Here is a 19,931-nt window from a genome sequence, read left to right as displayed (position 1 = left end):
ATTGTGATTTATATTTTCACCATTCAAACTCTTATCAATGAAACTATACTTTTGGACTTTGTTGTTTCACAGTTGGGTTGTATTTTTTATTACAAACAGACAGGTTAACACACACACGCACACACACACATTACAGTAGGTCTTCACTTTGGCACTGTCCTCCTTTGCCCTGCCTTGAACATTCAGTGCCATTGTCCATGATGTAGTGTCCATTGTCCTGGATGCATCCCAACAGTCTAAAAAAGGCTTCCTCTCCTCGTCTCCTCTCCTTCGCCTACATCGGACAGGTGAAAGCAAGATGGCGACGGGAAGGCATCCTACAGAGGCACCTGACTATGTCCCAAATGGCGCCCTATTCCCTATATAGTGCACTACTTTTAACCAGGGCCCATTCAAAAGTAGTGCACTATGTAGGGGATAGGGTGCCATTTGGGACACAGACCCTGTTTTCCACCTGTCCAGTTTAATCAGGTCAGTGTTGTCTAAGGAAAGGAGACAAGGAGAGGAAGCGACTTTAGACTATTGAGATGCACCACTGCTGTTGTTGGGTTTTGTCCTCACACCACCACCAGCCTGTTGCATGTGACCTTTGACCCGGAGTTTTGTCACTTCCTGTTTGGCCCTAGCCCTCCTCTGATTGACTAGAGAGCGGCAGTGGAGGTAGACGTGGAGGGGGTGGATGAAGGTGAGGAGGGTGAGCAGGGTCAGACCCACGTTCACCTGGAGGAGAGGAGAGGTGGGAAGAAGAAGACAAATATTGAGCCCCCCTTGTGCAGAGCCTGTGGTCTAGCCGTTTCCCAAACCTCTCCTCCAGTACTCCAGCCATTCTACTTACTTGATGTATTACAGTTCTAGCACATCTGATTCCATCAATCTAGTAATCACCAAGCCCCTCACTAGTTGAAACAGTTGTGCTAGTTCTGGAATACACCAAATACGTACAACAACAGTGGGTACTCGATGAGAGGCTTGGGAAACACTCAAAGGTATATAACCCTAGGTCATTACACATATATGAGGCCCCCTGCTGTTTTCTGTAGGTTAAAGAAGTTGACTGTCTGACTCACATAGATAGGGTCTCCATGCAGGAACTCTCTGATGAGGTGTAGAACAGGGAACTGGAGCAGCAGAACCACAGCTGACAGAGATGTTATCAGACCAGACAACTTACCAAAATGGCAGCCGGGAAACCTGGTGGAGAGACAAGAGGAAGAGAAGAAGAAGAAGTAGAAGTAGTAGAAGAAGAAGATAGACGGATGACTAGTGGAGTTTTCTTTTGTTAGGTGTAATGGTGGTAGAGGTAGGGTTAAATGGCGGGGGGGGGGTTAGGATAGGAGACATAACACACACACAGCATGAACGTACGCGATGGTGAGGAAGGCTTGGTGTCCACCATAGATGAAGGCACTGTTGAGGACCTGCAGGATGAAGGTGAGATACTGGAGAGGAAGGAGAGGAGAGGAGAAACAGATGTAGAAGAGGAGGCACTGGAGGGAGGTGAGGAAGAGGGAGAGAGAGGAGGAGCGCAGGTCGGCTTCTTGCTTCGTCTCTCCTTTGGGGAGAGAAAGACGGGGAGAGAGAAGGGAGATTGTGTCAGGGAGGGAGGGAGGGAGGGAGGGAGGAAGGGAGGGAGGGAGGGAAATACAAAGAAAGAGGTGGGAGAGGATGAATGGTTGATTGGGATACTAACGTCTTTCATTTTTCAACTGTTTGTTGCTTGGGTCTACTGTCTTCAAACCCTCAGGGCGGCAGGTAGCTTAGTGGGTAAGAGCGTTGTGCCAGTAACCGAAAGGTCGCTGGTTCTAATCCCCAAGCCGACTAGGTGAGAAATCTGCCGATATGCCCTTAAGCAAGGCACTTAACCCTAATTGCTCATGTAAGTCGCTCTGGTAAAGAGCGTCTGCTAAATGACTAAAATGTAAATGTACTGTATTTTAAATAAATGCATCCCACGTTTAACTACAGCTGTTAGCTTTTCCAGGCCTTATTGACCATCTGAATTAATCAACCAACCAATCAATCAACTTATAATGCCCTTATTACCGTCAACAGTTATCACAACGTGCAACTGCAGATCCACAACCAACAGTCAGACCTGACTACTTCACAAAATGGCCGCCTAACGACACCTAATTAAGCAATAAGGCCCGAGGGGGTGTGGTATATGTCCAATATACCATGTCTAAGGGCTGTTCTTACGCACGATGCAACGCCATATACCAAAACCCCCAGAGGTACCTTATTGCTATTATAAACTGGTTACCAACGTAATTAGAGCAGTAAAAATAAATGTTTTGTCATACCGGTGGTATACGGTCTGATGTACCACAGCTGTCAGCCAATCAGCATTCAGGGCTCGAACCACCCAGTTTATAATATAATGTATATAATGTAGGTAAACTTTGTTTAAACTCTGCTGTCTGTATTCTATCTCTAAATGTTGTCTGTCACCAGCAGCAACATATCACCAAGTAAAATTCTGAGTATGTGTAAATGTACTTGTCGAATAAAGGTGATTCTGATTCTGATGCCCACACCTTCACCTGCCCTTAACATCTATGATGTCACCCACCTGGAGCCAGAGGCTTCCCCTTGTGTCTGTCCATGATGAGGCCATTCCAGGGACCACAGAGGACCCCACACAGCTGGGTGAAGGCAAAGGCATTGGTGTACTGACTCACTGAGAAAGAGAGAGAGAGAGAGAGAGAGAGAGAGAGAAGGGGAGGGGGGAAAGAGAAAGAGAGAGAAAGAGAGAGAGAGAGAGAAGGGGGGGAGAAAGAGAGAGAGAGATGGGCGGAGGAAGAGAGGAGGAGAGAGAGAGAGAAAGGAGGGTTTTAGAACAGCATTGATAACCACTAAAGTAGAGAAGTAGTCTACACAGAGGCAGAAAAATAGTTGTATTTGTGTTTCTGTCGTGTCTTTACCCAGGGTCTGGTCTCTGTTGGCCAGCCGGTTGAGCATGGGGTTCACTGTGGCGATAAACAGGAAGTGACAGAACTGCATGACAGCCACCCAGACCAGGTGCCACAGGAAGAACCAGGACAGGACACAACTCCTAAAACTGGCCACTGAGAGAGAGAGAAGGAGGGGGGTGGAAGGAGGGAGAAGGAGCGGGGTGGAGGACAGAGAGAGAGAGAGATGGAGGAAGGGAGGAGGACAGAGATTGGGTGTTGGTCGGGGCAATATTCTATGATGCTTGTGTGGGTGTATGAGGTTTCTGTGAGTGAGTGACAGTGCTCACTTGCTCAGTGCTTTTTTAACATTTTCAAAATGTAGGACTATTTCATGCAAATAAAGCCCTTTATATTTAATTTAATTGACTGGGATGACCAGGTTTCTTACCTCTTTCAGTCTGATCGAGTCTGAAAGGTCCTGCTTTGTCCTGTAATTGCAGCAGGGCACTCTCGGCCTTCTGTAACGCAGTATTCTTCTGATATTTGGCGTTCACCTCTCCTTTTCTCTCTCCTCCTCCTCCCTCCTTTTCTCCTCTCTCTCCCCCTCTCTCTCCCCCTCTCTTCCACCGCCAGCCACCGCAGTTCACCCTGTCACAAAGAGCTGAGTCAGAGTCACTGCTTTAAAACCATGGCAACAACATTCCTGTTTGGCTTCCACGGTGGTCGGTCACCATGGTGACCGTTAGTCTGGTTGTGTGGTGTGGTGATGCATCGTGGGAGTCGTAGTTCTTCTGACCCGTAAGCGTATCCGTCGGGGAGTGGGTAGGGGATGTGGGTCTTGGGCATGAGGAAGAACGTCCGGAAGACGTGGATGACGCTGCAGACAGAGAGAATGAGGAAGGAGGAATGGAATGAGACCCCTCCTTCATACAGAAACTTCAGAGAGAGAGAGAGAGAGAGAGAGAGAGAGAGAGAGAGAGAGAGAGAGAGAGAGAGAGAGAGAGAGAGAGAGAGAGAGAGAGAGAGAGAGAGAGAGAGAGAGAGAGAGAGAGAGAGAGAGAGAGAGAGAGAGAGAGAGAGAGAGAGAGAGGTTATATACAGCTTACTTTTCACCACTTTTGATTATCAGTGATTACTTCAATCATTAGTGTTTTCACCTGAGCCAAGTTTGCATCTGTCAGAATAGAATAAAGCATGCAAGGTAAAAGGTCAGATTATTAATGACCGTTTGGATTCATGTTTCATCTAGAGAGGGTACATTTGAATTGTTTTAGTCCCTTCTGAAAACAGCAGGTGCTGACTGTGCAACAGTTCAAACCCTCAGTAAACCTGTCCCACACTGAGGAATAGTCAGGAAGTCAGGAGGTTTTCAACTGTGTAAACCCCTCAGTAAACCTGTCCCACATTGAGGAATAGTCAGGAAGTCAGGAGGTTTTCAACAGTTCAAACCCTCATTAAACCTGTCCCACACTGAGGAATAGTCAGGAAGTTAGGAGGTTTTCAACTGTGTAAACCCCCCGGTAAACCTGTCCCACACTGAGGAATAGTCAGGAAGTCAGGAGGTTTTCAACAGTTCAAACCCTCAGTAAACCTGTCCCACATTGAGGAATAGTCAGGAAGTCAGGAGGTTTTCAACAGTTCAAACCCTCAGTAAACCTGTCCCACACTGAGGAATAGTCAGGAAGTTAGGAGGTTTTCAACTGTGTAAACCCCCCAGTAAACCTGTCCCACACTGAAGAATAGTCAGGAAGTCAGGAGGTTTTCAACATTTCAAACCCTCAGTAAACCTGTCCCACATTGAGGAATAGTCATAAGGAAGATGCTGTGTTACCTTGACGATGAGGAAGACAGCGGCGGAGGAGTCGAAGGCCCCTGCGTAGACCGATATGACCGTGGAACGCTGCCTGTCGAACAGGTTCCCCACCTGAAGAATACAGAGGTACAGAGATGACCACTAGTTGACCACTAGTTTACCACTAGTTGACCATTTGTTGACCAAATGCATGTCATGACATTGAAATGACAGACTGTAGCAACCTGAGCATTGGTGGTGTAGAACAACATTCCAGATGTGATCAGGCACGAGATGGCAGGAAACAGCAACGCTGATTGCTCTGTGTGTGTGTGTGTGTGAGAGAGAGAAGGGGGGGGTTGAGGACAAAGAACAAGTTCCTCAATAAAAAAATCAAATGTCAATAAAAGACCAAAGGTCTAGACACACTAACCGACATTTCAGTATGTTGTAAAAAATACCTGGACTGGAGACAGTTATCAACAAGGTCCCAGTGGTGTATAGACATCTAGAAAAGAAGAGGGAGGGAGGGAGGGAAGGAAGGAAGGAAGGAAGGAAGGAAGGAAGGAAGGAAGGAAGGAAGGAAGGAAGGAAGGAAGGAAGGAAGGAAGGAAGGAAGGAAGGAAGGAAGGAAGGAAGGAAGGAAGGAAGGAAGGAAGGAAGGAAGAAAGAAAGGAGGGAAGGAAGGAGGGAGGGAGGGAGGGAGGGAGGGAAGGAGGGTATGAGCATGGGTAGTTGTGTGATGGTTTGGTGTCATGATAACGTTGGTTTAGAGATACAGTGCCTTCGGAAAGTATTCAGACCCCTTGACCTTTTCCACATTTCGTTACATTACAGCCTTATTCTAAAATGGATTAAATAAATAAAAATCCTCAGCAATCTACACACAATACCCCATAATGATGAAGTGAAAACAGGTTTTTAGAAATGTTAGCAAAAATAAAAAAATTAAAAACAGAAATACCTTATTTCCATAAGTATTCAGACCCTCGAAATTGAGCTCCATTGATCATCCTAGAGATGTTTCTACAACTTGATTGGAGTCCACCTGTGGTAAATTCAATTGATTGGACATGATTTGGAAAGGCACACACCTGTCTATATAAGGTCCCACAGCTGACAGTGCATATCAGAGCAAAAACCAAGCCATGAGGTCGAAGGAATTGTCCGTAGAGCTCCAAGACAGGATTGTGTCCAAGGACAGATCTGGTTAAGGGTACCAAACAATTTCTACAGCATTGAAGGTCGCCAAGAAGACAGTAGCCTCCATTATTCTTAAATGGAAGAAGTTTGGAACCACCAAGACTCTTCCTAGAGCTGGCCGCCTGGCCAAACTGAGCAATCGGGGGAGAAGGGCCTTGGTCAGGGAGGTGACCAAGAACCCGATGGTCACCCTGACAGAGCTCTAGTTCCTCTGTAGAGATGGGAGAAGCTTACAGAAGGACAACCATCTCTGCAGCACTCCACCAATGGGCCTTTATGGTAGAGTGACCAGACGGAAGCCACTCCTCAGTAAAAGGCACATGACAGCCCCCTTGGAGTTTGCCAAAAGGCACCTAAAGACTCTCAGACCATGAGAAACAAGATTCTCTGGTCTGATGAAACCAAGATTGAACTCTTTGGCCTGAATGCTAAACGTCACGTCTGGAGGAAACCTGGCACCATCCCTATGGTGAAGCATGGTGGTGGCAGCATCATGCTGTGGGGATGTTTTTCAGCGGCAGGGACTGGGAGATTAGTCAGGATCGAGGGAAACCTGAACGGAGCAAAGTACATAGAGATCCTTGATGAAAACCTGCTCCAGAGTGCTCAGGACCTCAGACTGGGGCGAAGGTTCACCTTCCAAGAGAACAATGACCCTAAGCACACAGCCAAGACAACGCACAAGTGGCTTCGGGACAAGTCTCTGAATGTCCTTGAGTGGCCCAGCCAGAGCCCGGACTTGAACCCAATCGAACATCTCTGGAGAGACCTGAAAATAGCTGTGCAGCAACGCCCCCCATCCAATCTGACAGAGCTTGAGAGGATCTGCAGAGAAGAATGGGAGAAATTCCCCAAATACAGATGTGCCAAGATTGTAGCATCATACCCAAGAAGACTCGAGGCTGTAATCACTGCCAAAAGTGCTTCAACAAAGTACTGAGTAAAGGGTCTGAATACCTATGTAAATGTGATATTTCCGTTCATTATGGGGTATTGTGTGTAGATTGATGAGGGGGGGGGGAAACTATTTAATCCATTTTAGAATAAGGCTGTAACTTAATGAAATGTGGAAAAAGTCAAGGGGTCTGAATACTTTACCATTTCAGACCTTGTGTACCCTATTCCCTAAACTGTGCCCTACTTTTGACCAGGGCTAGTGCACTATATAGGGAATTGGTTTAATCCAAATTTGTACCCTATTCCAAATCAAATCAAATCAAATTGTATTTGCCACAAGCGCCGAATACAACATGTGTAGACCTTACAGTGAAATGCTTACTTACAAACCAACAACGCAGTTTTAAGAAAAATAAGTGTTAAGTAAAGAAATAGATATGTAAAAAATAACAAATAATTATAGAGCAGCAGTAAAATAAAATAACAGTAGGGAGGCTATATACAGGGGTTACCGGTACAGTGTCAATTTGTGGGGGCACAGGTTAGTGGAGGTAATTGAGGTAATATGTACATGTGGGTAGAGTTAAAGTGTACTGCACTACTTTTGACCAGGGCAATAAGGTGCCATTTCAGACAAAACCAATGTTTCTTCATGAACCTGAGGAGTTAGCATTGTTAGCTAGTCATTGATCAAATACAAACAGACTTTTAGGAAAACGGTCTTATATCATTCGTCCCAAAGTTGAACTGTGTTTGCATTTTGGTTGGGGGGTTTGTAAAGGAGGGAATTGAGGGAAAAAAAACAATTTACTCAAATTTTTGAATAAGGCTGTAATGTAACAAAATGTGGAAAAAGTCAAGGGGTCTGAATACTTTCTGAAGGCACCGTATATATACAGTATATATACTCTGATCTAATAATACCATCATCACCATCATCATCATTGTCAGTGGATTATTGGAGTAATTATTTTCCTGTATTTGATTTACTGTTGATATGGATTGATATGTAATAAACATGATTGTATGTGCGGCAAGACGCAGACAGATGCATTCCATTGGGGAAGGGGAACAGGAGTTAACCATGTTTAATTAAGCCTGTTAGTCTATAATTATCTGTTGTAACTAAGTACTGACCCACTGGGCAAAAACTGGTTGAATCAATGTTGTTTCCACATAATTTCAAGCCAAAAAATCTATGTGATGATGTTGAATCAAGATAAGGGCAACGTAAGGGCATTTCATATTTTTTACCCAAATCCAATGACATGGTGATTTTTTTAGTTGACAACTCATCCAAATGTAAATCAAAACTAGACGTTGAACTGACGTCTGTGCCCAGTGAGGATGTTCCTACCTTTGACCTGTTTAACTGCCAGTATCAAATGTCTGCTAGTGGCTCAATGGCTCTGGTCAACAGTAGTGCACTATAGGGAAAAGGGTGCTATTTCGGCCATAGCCATTGTTGCAAAAACAACACTCACCAGTTAGTTGACCCCCGAAAATAAATGATGGGTATCAATAAAAAATATGAACAATAATAAAACAATCTTACATGGCCAGGAGCCCAGGAGCCTTGTCGCCATGGTGCCGAAGCGGTCGAACAGGAAGCCCAGAGGGAAACGCAGGAAGTTCATGGAGAAGGAGGCGACGGTGAAGACCAGGGAGAACTGTTCATCCTGTCCACTACAGTCTGAGAGAGAGAGATATGGAGGGATGGGAGAGAGAGAGAGAGAGAGAGAGAGAGAGAGAGAGAGAGAGAGAGAGAGAGAGAGAGAGAGAGAGAGAGAGAGAGTGAGGAGGGAGAGAGAGAGAGGGAGAGAGAGAGAGAGAGAGAGAGAGAGAGAGAGAGAGAGAGAGAGAGAGAGAGAGAGAGTGAGAGAGAGAGAGAGGGATGGGGAGAGAGCTTTTGTGAGTTTCAGTAGCTTTTGTGTATGTGTGTGTGTTGTGTGTGAGAAAGAGGTTGTGTGTGTTTGTGAGAGAAGAAGTGTGTGCGTGCGTGCGAGCTCACAACTCACCTGACTGAATGATGCTATCGCTAGGCCACTCCCCTGACAGCGCGATAATGTCACCGGGGTCAGTGGCGTTGGCAGTGATGTCACAGAGGTCACTGAAGTAGCCATCGTTCTTCAGGATGAACACCAGCGACGCCCAGCCATACGCTATCCCCGAGAAACACAGGTTTTCAAACGAATCCCGAGGCCAGCGTCAAACTGTGGCGCAGCTTGGCCCCACCCCCACATCCCAGCATGCTCTTTGCTGCCGCTGCTGCTGCTTACTTCCTGGTTCACTTTCGGGTTCCTCCTATGGGACATTGTGTTGCTGGTCAGAGGGGTGGTGAAGCTCGGTAGTAGAGGTGGTGGGTCCTTCAATTTCTGACCAGACCATCGGTGCTCCCGTTCGGCCCCAGGAGTATTTTTGGAAAGTAAGGGGAGATGAGGCGGGACTAGCGCCAAAATATGAAGCACTGAAAGAAATGAGGGCAGTGAACCCCCTGTAGCTAGTTTACCTCAGGGCAGTGAACCCCCTGCAGCTAGTTTACCTCAGGGCAGTGAACCCCCTGCAGCTAGTTTACCTCAGGGCAGTGAACCCCCTGCAGCTAGTTTACCTCAGGGCAGTGAACCCCCTGCAGCTAGTTTACCTCAGGGCAGTGAACCCCTGCAGCTAGTTTACCTCAGGGCAGTGAACCCCCTGCAGCTAGTTTACCTCAGGGCAGTGAACCCCCTGCAGCTAGTTTACCTCAGACTTCACTGTGTTGATCTGTGTTGACTAGAATTAGTAGACCATGAACAGAAGCTAGTAGAACTTGAATAGAACTACTGCCTGCCTGACTGCCTGTTAGAGAACAAAGAGGAAGAAAAAAAAGGAGAGAGCATGTTTACTACAACTTTGCCAGTGTCCCAAACAGTACCCTATTTCCTATATAGTGCACTACTTTTGACCAGCCCTGGCCCTGGTAGTGCACTATAGTATATAGGGAATAGGGTGCCATTAGGAACTCACCCTTTGACACAGCAGGATTAAAAAACCAGTATTAACAAAGAGGATTCCTTTCTTTCAATACAGCTGGCACTATAGCACTGGGTTCTCTCTCTCTCTCTCTCTCTCTCTCTCTCTCTCTCTCTCTCTCTCTCTCTCTCTCTCTCTCTCTCTCTCTCTCTCTCTCTCTCTCTCTCTCACTCACTCACTCACTCACTCACTCACTCACTCACTCACATACTACACACACACACACACACACACACACACACACAGAGGGCACTGCTCCTGAAACTCTGTTACATAGTTTTGCAATGTAACAGCAAATACACTGTTAACTCAAATACACTGTTAACTCAAATACACTGTTAACCCAGACACACTGTTAACCCAGACACACTGTTAACCCAGACACACTGGGCACAAGAGCAAACATACTCACAAGATGCATACTGTGTACACACACACCCAAACACACTAGCTGTAGAAGGGCCAACAGTGGAAGCCTCTGTCGTCTTCTCTCTCAGAACAGTGTCCATCGTAGTTCTCTGGTCTCTACAGTACCATATGGTTCTCTCTGTCTGCTCACTGGTTCAACTCATCTGACTTGCTCAGACTTATCAAACTTGCTCACTTGATCTAACTGGTTCACTTGGTCTAACTTGCTCACTTGATCTAACTGGTTCACTTGATCTAACTGTTCACTTGATCTAACTGGTTCACTTGGTCTAACTTGCTTGCCTCCCTAAAAGGCTGCCCCTGATTCAAGCCGGGTTCCCAAAAGTCAATTTTGCTGGCTGGAGAGAATGCATCAGCATGTCCCAGTTGGCAGTTTTATGCAGAGTCACTGACTGAGGTTATGTCCTGGTTGCAGCTATATGCAGACTGACAGAGGAAAAGCCTGACACATTATTGGACACAGGGAGGGGGGGGGGGGGGGGGGGGGGGGGGGCTTCGGTGTGTCAATCATCCTCTCCTTAGGCTCTCATTGGTTCATTGGACCGCCTTGGCTCCTCCCAGTGGTGTGTGTGTGTCTGTGGTTGTGCCGTCCTTATCCTCGAAGATCCTGCTCTCAGACACACACACACACACACACACACACACACACACACACACACACAGTTCCTCTGTCCGCCTTCACAACAGTCCAACCAGACCAGAGCAGTGTTGTGAGGACTGCAGCTGGCTGATGCTGTGGCAAGGTCAGAGGTCAGGGGTCATCTCGTCTACTCCCCAGCTGTCAGAACTAACAGCTAACAGGTTACAAAGGTTTACGTTAGTTTTAGTTCTGTTTGCTTACCACTAGCTCTGGTCCATAGCATCTGTTTGTTTACCCCTAGCTCTGGTCCATAGCATCTGTTTGCTTACCACTAGCTCTGGTCCATAGCATCTGTTTGTTTACCCCTAGCTCTGGTCCATATCATCTGTTTGTTTACCCCTAGCTCTGGTCCATTGCATCTGTTAGCTTACCCCTAACTCTGGTCCATAGCATCTGTTTGTTTACCCCTAGCTCTGGTCCATAGCATCTGTTTGCTTAACCCTAGCTCTGGTGGATGCGGTATGTCCTCTAAATTGCATTGTATTAACACATTCAGAATTTATCAGAATTTACCACCACAGAATCTTTATCTCAATAATTCCCCCACCTGCAAATCAAAATGTGTTTACACACAAACACACCCCTTACGAAAAAGATTGCAGTCAGAGTGTAGTATGTCTGCAGTACACTGCAGTATAACTGCCGTTAGAGTCAGGGGTGTAAAGTACTTAAGTAAAAATACTTAAAAATACTACTTAAGTCGTTTTTTTTTTAGGTATATGCACTTTACTTTACTATTTATATTTTTGACAACTTTTACTTTTACTTCACTACATTCCTAAAGAAAATTATGTACTTTTTACTCCATACATTTTCCCTGACACCCAAAAGTACTGGTCTATAGCATCTGTTTGTTTACCCCTAGCTCTGGTCCATAGCATCTGTTTGCTTACCACTAGCTCTGGTCCATATCATCTGTTTGTTTACCCCTAGCTCTGGTCCATTGCATCTGTTTGTTTACCCCTAGCTCTGGTCCATAGCATCTGTTTGTTTACCCCTAGCTCTGGTCCATTGCATCTGTTTGTTTACCCCTAGCTCTGGTCCATAGCATCTGTTTGTTTACCCCTAGCTCTGGTCCATAGTATATGTTTGCTTAACCCTAGCTCTGGTCCATTGCATCTGTTTGTTTACCCCTAGCTCTGGTCCATAGCATCTGTTTGCTTAACCCTAGCTCTGGTCCATTGCATCTGTTTGCTTAACTCTAGCTCTGGTCCATTGAATCTGTTTGTTTACCCCTAGCTCTGGTCCATAGCATCTGTTTGTTTACCCCTAGCTCTGGTCCATAGCATCTGTTTGCTTAACCCTAGCTCTGGTCCATTGCATCTGTTTGCTTACCCCTAGCTCTGGTCCATAGCATATGTTTGTTTACCCCTAGCTCTGGTCCATAGCATCTGTTTGCTTAACCCTAGCTCTGGTCCATTGCATCTGTTTGCTTACCCCTAGCTCTGGTCCATAGCATCTGTTTGCTTAACCCTAGCTCTGGTCCATTGCATCTGTTTGCTTAACCCTAGCTCTGGTCCAAAGCATCTGTTTGCTTAACCCTAGCTCTAGTCCATTGCATCTGTTTGTTTACCCCTAGCTCTGGTCCATAGCATCTGTTTGTTTACCCCTAGCTCTGGTCCATTGCATCTGTTTGTTTACCCCTAGCTCTGGTCCATAGCATCTGTTTGCTTAACCCTAGCTCTGGTCCATTGCATCTGTTTGCTTAACCCTAGCTCTGGTCCATTGCATCTGTTTGTTTACCCCTAGCTCTGGTCCATAGCATCTGTTTGTTTACCCCTAGCTCTGATCCATAGCATCTGTTTGCTTAACCCTAGCTCTGGTCCATTGAATCTGTTTGTTTACCCCTAGCTCTGGTCCATAGCATCTGTTTGTTTACCCCTAGCTCTGGTCCATAGCATCTGTTTGCTTAACCCTAGCTCTGGTCCATTGCATCTGTTTGCTTACCCCTAGCTCTGGTCCATAGCATCTGTTTGTTTACCCCTAGCTCTGGTCCATAGCATTTGTTTGCTTAACCCTAGCTCTGGTCCATAGCATCTGTTTGTTTACCCCTAGCTCTGGTCCATAGCATCTGTTTGCTTAACCCTAGCTCTGGTCCATATCATCTGTTTGTTTACCCCTAGCTCTGGTCCATTGCATCTGTTAGCTTACCCCTAACTCTGGTCCATAGCATCTGTTTGTTTACCCCTAGCTCTGGTCCATAGCATCTGTTTGCTTAACCCTAGCTCTGGTGGATGCGGTATGTCCTCTAAATTGCATTGTATTAACACATTCAGAATTTATCAGAATTTACCACCACAGAATCTTTATCTCAATAATTCCCCCACCTGCAAATCAAAATGTGTTTACACACAAACACACCCCTTACGAAAAAGATTGCAGTCAGAGTGTAGTATGTCTGCAGTACACTGCAGTATAACTGCCGTTAGAGTCAGGGGTGTAAAGTACTTAAGTAAAAATACTTAAAAATACTACTTAAGTCGGTTTTTTTTTAGGTATATGCACTTTACTTTACTATTTATATTTTTGACAACTTTTACTTTTACTTCACTACATTCCTAAAGAAAATTATGTACTTTTTACTCCATACATTTTCCCTGACACCCAAAAGTACTTGTTACATTTTGAATGCTTGGCAGGACAGGTTAATGGTCCAATTCACACACTTATCAAGAGAACATCCCTGGTCATCCCCACTGCCTCTGATCTGGCGTACTCACTAAACACAAATGCTTCATATGTAAATGATGTTTGAGTATTGAGCCCCTGGCTATCTGTAGATTTTTTTTAAAAGAACATTGTGTCGTTTGTGTCACGATCATCTAGAACAGATGAAGACCAAGGCGCAGCGTTGTAGACGAACATACTGAACTTTATTATCTTCAGTGATAATAAGCACAACAAAACGATAACGTGACAGTTCACGGTCTAACACAAACCAACTCGAAACAAGATCCCACAAACACTAAGGGAAAACCGACAGTTTAAATATGGCTCCCAATCAGAGACAACCAGCCACAGCTGACAATCGTTGCCTCTGATTGGGAGTCACTCAGGCCAACAAAGAAATAAACAAACTAGAACTCCCAACAAAGAAATACAACACATAGAATGAACACACCCTGGCTCAACATATAGAGTCCCAGAGCCAGGGTGTGACAGTACCCCCCCCTAAAGGCGCGGACTGCGACCGCGCCTCAACTAGAACAAAACAGGGGAGGGCTGGGTGGGCATTCCTCCTCGGCGGCGGTTCTGGCTCCGGGCTTGCCCACCACCCTCCAATAAACCCCCCATAGCGCCCCTGGTCCGGTCTGGCCCCGCTGGCTGGGGCTGAACTGGACGTAGCAGGAGCGGTTAGCTTCAGCTCCGTTGTGGAGCAGTTGACCGGTACCTGATTAGGCACCGGTGACCCAGGCACGGGTTGTGCTGGGCTGGCGATGCACACCGTAGGCTTGGTGCGTGGACCAGGGACAGGCCAGACCGGGCTGGCGACGCACACCGTAGGCTTGGTGCGTGGACCAGGGACAGGCCGGATTGGGCTGGCGACGCACACCGTAGGCTTGGTGCGTGGAGCAGGGACAGGCCGGACCGGGCTGGCGATGCACACCGTAGGCTTGGTGCGTGGAGCAGGGACAGGCCGGACCGGGCTGGCGACGCACACCGTAGGCTTGGTGCGTGGACCAGGGACAGGCCGGACCGGGCTGGCGACGCACACCGTAGGCTTGGTGCGTGGAGCAGGGACATGCCGGACCGGGCTGGCGACGAACACCGTAGGCTTGGTGCGTGGAGCAGGGACAGGCCGGACCGGGCTGGCGACGCACACCGTAGGCTTGGTGCGTGGAGCAGGGACAGGCCGGACCGGGCTGGCGACGCACACCGTAGGCTTGGTGCGTGGAGCAGGGACAGACCGGGCTGGCGACGCACACCGTAGGCTTGGTGCGTGGAGCAGGGACAGGCCGGACTGGGCTGGCGACGCGCACCGTAGACTTGGTGCGAGTGGCAGGAACAGGCCGGGCCGGGCTGGCGACGCGCACCGTAGACTTGGTGCGTGGAGCAGGGACAGGCCGGACTGGGCTGGCGACGCCCACCGTAGACTTGGTGCGAGTGGCAGGAACAGGCCGGGAACGGGCTGGCGACGCGCACCGTAGACTTGGTGCGAGTGGCAGGAACAGGCCGGGCCGGGCTGGCGACGCGCACCGTACATTTGGTGCGAGGGGCCGTAACAGGCCGGACCGTACTGGGGACACACACCACTGGCTCTACCCCGGGATCTGGAACGGGCCGGACCGGACTGGTAACACATCCCAGTACCTCTCGCCGTGCCTCTAAACCTTCTTTCCCTACTTTGACCAGTGGCCCCCGTAACCTGGTGGCCTTCTGAATACGCCCCTTTTCTGCCTCCGTCAGCCCTGTCGTCCATGCCGTGTGCCCCCCCCTAAAAAATTATTGGGGGTGCCTCTCGCCTGTCCGACCACGGCCCGGTTGACGCCGCTGCTCCTCTCTCGCCAGGGCCTTAATCCTAGCCCATGGCCCTTTGCCCCCGAGCATGTCCTCCCAGGACCACGATTTGCCCACCTGGGCCATCGCCAACCTCTCCATCTCCTTTCCCGGCGCTTCCTCCCATGTCCAGTCTGCCTGCTCCTGGACACGCTGCTTGGTCCTTGTATGGTGGGATCTTCTGTCACGATCGTCTAGAACAGATGAAGACCAAGGCGCAGCGTTGCAGACGAACATACTGAACTTTATTATCTTCAGTGATAATAAGCACAACAAAACGATAACATGACAGTTCACGGTCTAACACAAACCAACTCGAAACAAGATCCCACAAACACTAAGGGAAAACCGACAGTTTAAATATGGCTCCCAATCAGAGACAACCAGCCACAGCTGACACTCGTTGCCTCGGATTGGGAGTCACTCAGGCCAACAAAGAAATAAACAAACTAGAACTCCCAACAAAGAAATACAACACATAGAATGAACACACCCTGGCTCAACATATAGAGTCCCAGAGCCAGGGTGTGACAGTTTGGTTTGCTTAATTTAAGGAATTTGAAATTATTTATACTTTTACTTTTACTTTGATACTTAAGTATATTTTTGCAGTTACATTTACTTTTGATACTTAAATATATCTAAAACCAAATACTTTTAGACTTTTACTCAAGTAGTATTTTACCGGATGACTTTCACTTTTACTTGAGTAATTTTCTATTTAGGTATCTTTACTTTTACTCAAGTATGACAATTGGGTACTTTTTCCACCACTGGTTAGAGTGCTGTATATCTGCTGAGTGCTGCAAATACTGCATCCAAAATAACATTTTTTTTGACTGCAGTCATTTTGTAGTTTAACTGCAGTTAGAGTGCAGTATAACTGCAGTTCAATTGCAGTACACCGCAGTTATTCTGCAATTACTGCGTCCAAAATACTACAGGCGACTGCAGTTACTGAACTTTTACTGCAGTTTCAAAACTGCAATATTTTTTTTGTATTTTGTATGGGACACAAATGCATATTGCAACACTAACTGCTCAAGATAATACATGATCAATGTCATATACATTTGCAGTTTCAAAAAACATTTGGTTTGAAGTAGGCTACTGTAGGCCTAGTTGAAATCCTGCAAACAAGTCTTTGGAAACATCAGTAAAGCAAAATTAGCATCATTAAGTAGCCTAATAAACATTCACCCCCATATAGTCCCATTTGGTTTAAGTTAAAATTCATATCCCTAGGCTACATATATTAATAACCTACCTCGTTCTTATCTCTGTCAAATCAAATGGAGTAGGCCTAGACTAGAGTTTGTGAGACATCGCTGTTTTGCACTATTCATTAGTGCACCACGTAGCAAAAAGTTCTGCAACAGAAAATAAAAACAATTGTTTCTTATTGGACAAAATCAGGTTAGTCCCACCTCGTTTCGACACGTTTTCTTCTGTTTCGTTCCCAATGTACACACAACCACACAACGTTGCTTTTTTGTTCGTTAGGTAGGCCTAGGCTACAATATTCAATAGGCTACTGCTTAATGGACATGTCAACTAATGATATTACTGTAAATCAGATTCAGTATACCCATTGATTCTTGAATAATATAAGTTATTTATGTTTCATGAGTTTTGTTTTGTTGTAATTTGAGACTTTGTAAACAATTGATGAATAGCTTCAAAGTTGGTGTGTGTCTGTGTGCGTGTGTGTGTCATTGCGTGACAAACTGGAGAGATATTAACCCAATTTATGCCCATTTCATAATTTTGAGTACAACTAGTAAGTCATTAAGATATGGATCTTGACGTCAGCGTTTTAAGACATGGGTGAATTCCACTCACTGGAAGGGAGACAGCCCGGTGGAGGAGTGACAAAGTGAGTTCTGGGCTTACTCCGCCAAGGGAAGGAACCGGGTCCACTCCCCCTGCCGGTCCTGGCAGTGACTCCTCAGGAACCTCCCCAGCTCCTGGTTAGTCCTCTCTTCCTGCCCGTTGGTCTGAGGCTGGTACCCGGATGTGAGGCTGACCGTGACTTCCAGCTTCTCCATGAAGGCTCTCCATCAGCGATGTGAATTGGGGACCACGGTCGGAGACGATGTCCTCCGGAAGGCCATAGTATCGGAAGACCTGCTGGAACAGTGCCTCAGCGACCTGGAGAGCAGTAGGGAGACCAGAGAGAGGGATAAATTGGCAGGATTTTGAGAATCTGTCAACAACAACCATAACAGTGTTGAAAGATAAGTAACAAAATATATGGATAGATGGGACCAAGGCCACTGAGGCACAGGAAGGGGAAGGAGTTTCCCTGCTGGAGCGTGCCGGGGAGATTTGGTTTGGGCACGTAGTGGACGACGCCCTGCACCAAGGTGGGCCACCAGTACTTAACGGAGATGGATTGAGTGATACCTGGGTGTCCAGGGGCAAGGGATGTGTGCGCCCAGGTCAACAGCTTATCCCTTACCTCCGTGGGAATGTAGGTGCGCGCCGGAGGGCAGATAGTAGGCGCGAGTTCCCTCTCCAGAGCCTGGCGGATGTCCGCATCTACTTCCCAAAGCACGGGGGTAACGATTCGGAGGGGTGGTATGATGGGCGCACTCAGGACAGGAACCTCTCCCGAATCGTGGAGACGGGACAGGGCATCGGCTTTGATGTTGTTTGAACCTGGGTGGTGTGACAGGGTGAAGTTGAATCTAGTGAAGAAAAGGCCCCACTTTGCTTGGGTGCTGTCGCCTCGCTGTCCATATGTACTCCAGGTTCCGATGGTCGGTGAGGATGAGAAATGGGTCCTTGGCACCCTCCAGCCAGTGTCTCCACTCCTCTAATGCCAACTTCACCGCCAGGAGCTCCCGGTTGCCGACATTATAGTTCCTCTCTGCAGGAGACAGTTTTTTTTTAGTAGTATGCACATGGATAATATTTTGTCGGTTACCTTGGCGTTGTCACAAGACAGGCCCCACGCCCACTTCTGAGTCGTCCACCTCCACCATGAAGGGCAGCGTAGGATCTGGGTGTTTTAGCAACAGGGTGGATGTGAAACGCACCTTCAGTAGGCGTAAGGCCTCTTCGGCTGCAGGACGCCACACCAACTTACGGGGGCCACCCTTGAGGAGCGAGGTGAGAGGAGAGGCGATGGAGCTGAAGTTTTTAATGAAGCGGCGGTAGAAGTTGGCAAACCCCAAAAATCGTTGTAGTCCTTTTATGGTGGTTGGGACTGGCCATGACCTGACTGCCTCAACCTACCTCTCCTCCATAACCACTCCCTGTGGGCTGATACGGTATCCCAAGAAGAAGACAGCGGCCTGATTGAACTGGCACTTCTCCGCTTTGACATACAGATGGTTCTCCAGGAGGCATGCCAGGACAACCCGGACGTGGGCGATCCTCCAAGGTGGCTGAGTAGATCAGGAAGTCGTCGAAATACACAACCACCTGACTCCCAAGCATGTCCCGGAACACCTCGTTGACGAATGCCTGGAACACAGACGGAGCATTAACTAAACCATAAGGCATCCCCAAGTACTCGTAGTGCCCAGACATCATGCTGAAGGCCGTTTTCCATTCATACCCCTCCCCGGATGCGGATCAACTTGTTGGCACTCCGCAGGTCCAGTTAAATTTAAAAAAAGGGCCTCGCGGAGCTGTTCGATGGCGGTCGGCACCAATGGGAGGGAGTAACGGTACTTGGTGGTGATGGAATTGAGACCTCTGTAGTCGATGCACGGACGTAGACCCCCCTCCTTCTTGGCCACGAAGAAGAAACCTGCCGACGCAGGATGCTGTAGGCCCTACATCTCTGAAATACAATAGCAATAAACCTCAGAAACAGAGTAGGTATTTATTTATGTTGGTCTGTGATGATGGGTGTTATTCATCACTTACACTTACGTTTACGTTGATGATGTTATCAGATCTAAATTAGGAAAGTCATTATATGTTCCATCCTCTTCTACGGATCTCCTGCTCCAGCCTGATATCTCCCTGAATGTCTCAACGGAAGGGGTATCCAGGGGCTACCCGGGGCCCGAGGTGTTCAGGGGCCACAGCTTCACCGTCACCTGCTCCACTCAGCCACAGTACCCAGGAGGCTCCTTCCTCCTCACGCCCCCCGGGTTCAACAGAACCCAGACCCAGCCAGCTGTCAATCACTCTGCTGCCTTCCTCTTCCCTGCTGCAGATGACTCCCACCAAGGGAACTACAGCTGTGTTTATAAGAATGATGTTTTCTCTCATAACTTCTCCTCTGAGAGTGAGCTCCTCTCTCTAACCGTAACAGGTACCTGAACATTACATTTTACATTTTAGTCATTTAGCAGACGCTCTTATCCAGAGCAACTTACAGTTAGGGCATACATTTTTTCAACATGAACCAGACATAACTTTGACCGACTCTGATTCACAGATCGTTCTGATGCTAATCAGTACGTCGCTAATCAATACGTGTCTCTGTTCCAGCCTCTCCTCTGCCAGCTTTCATCATCATCTGCTGACCACCACCGCTATGTTTCTGCTCTGCAAGTCAAGAGCCAGCTAAACAAAATATTTATGCATAGAGGTTGAATACGAACTTGCT

At 47.4% G+C, this 19,931-nt stretch overlaps 1 long non-coding RNA gene and 1 pseudogene across 3 annotated transcripts; both read right to left on the bottom strand.

Annotated features, from left to right (window-relative positions):
• Positions 1 to 67: 67 nt before the first annotated feature.
• LOC311116984 (equilibrative nucleobase transporter 1-like) lies at positions 68 to 9,907 on the bottom strand (annotated as a pseudogene). Its single transcript has 12 exons — positions 8,805 to 9,907; positions 8,347 to 8,479; positions 5,148 to 5,194; positions 4,932 to 5,008; positions 4,726 to 4,818; positions 3,691 to 3,830; positions 3,343 to 3,542; positions 2,925 to 3,068; positions 2,573 to 2,680; positions 1,366 to 1,552; positions 1,068 to 1,191; positions 68 to 720 (listed from the first exon to the last, which is right to left on the bottom strand). The product of its transcript is annotated as an equilibrative nucleobase transporter 1-like (transcript).
• Positions 9,908 to 10,709: 802 nt separating this feature from the next.
• On the bottom strand, positions 10,710 to 19,151 carry LOC311116990. 2 transcript variants are annotated; one of them, XR_014611533.1, is made up of 3 exons: positions 17,823 to 19,151; positions 16,629 to 17,512; positions 10,710 to 10,831 (listed from the first exon to the last, which is right to left on the bottom strand). It is a non-coding gene; the product is annotated as an uncharacterized lncRNA (long non-coding RNA). The 2 variants fall into 2 exon arrangements; XR_014611534.1 differs by lacking the exon at positions 10,710 to 10,831 and having other exon boundaries at positions 15,963 to 16,731; positions 17,204 to 17,512.
• Positions 19,152 to 19,931: the final 780 nt, after the last annotated feature.

Source organism: Coregonus lavaretus (genome assembly GCF_964263955.1).
Source record: "Coregonus lavaretus genome assembly, contig: HAP1_SCAFFOLD_464, whole genome shotgun sequence".
NCBI lineage: Eukaryota > Metazoa > Chordata > Actinopteri > Salmoniformes > Salmonidae > Coregonus > Coregonus lavaretus.
This window is presented reverse-complemented; position numbering and strand designations above follow the sequence as displayed.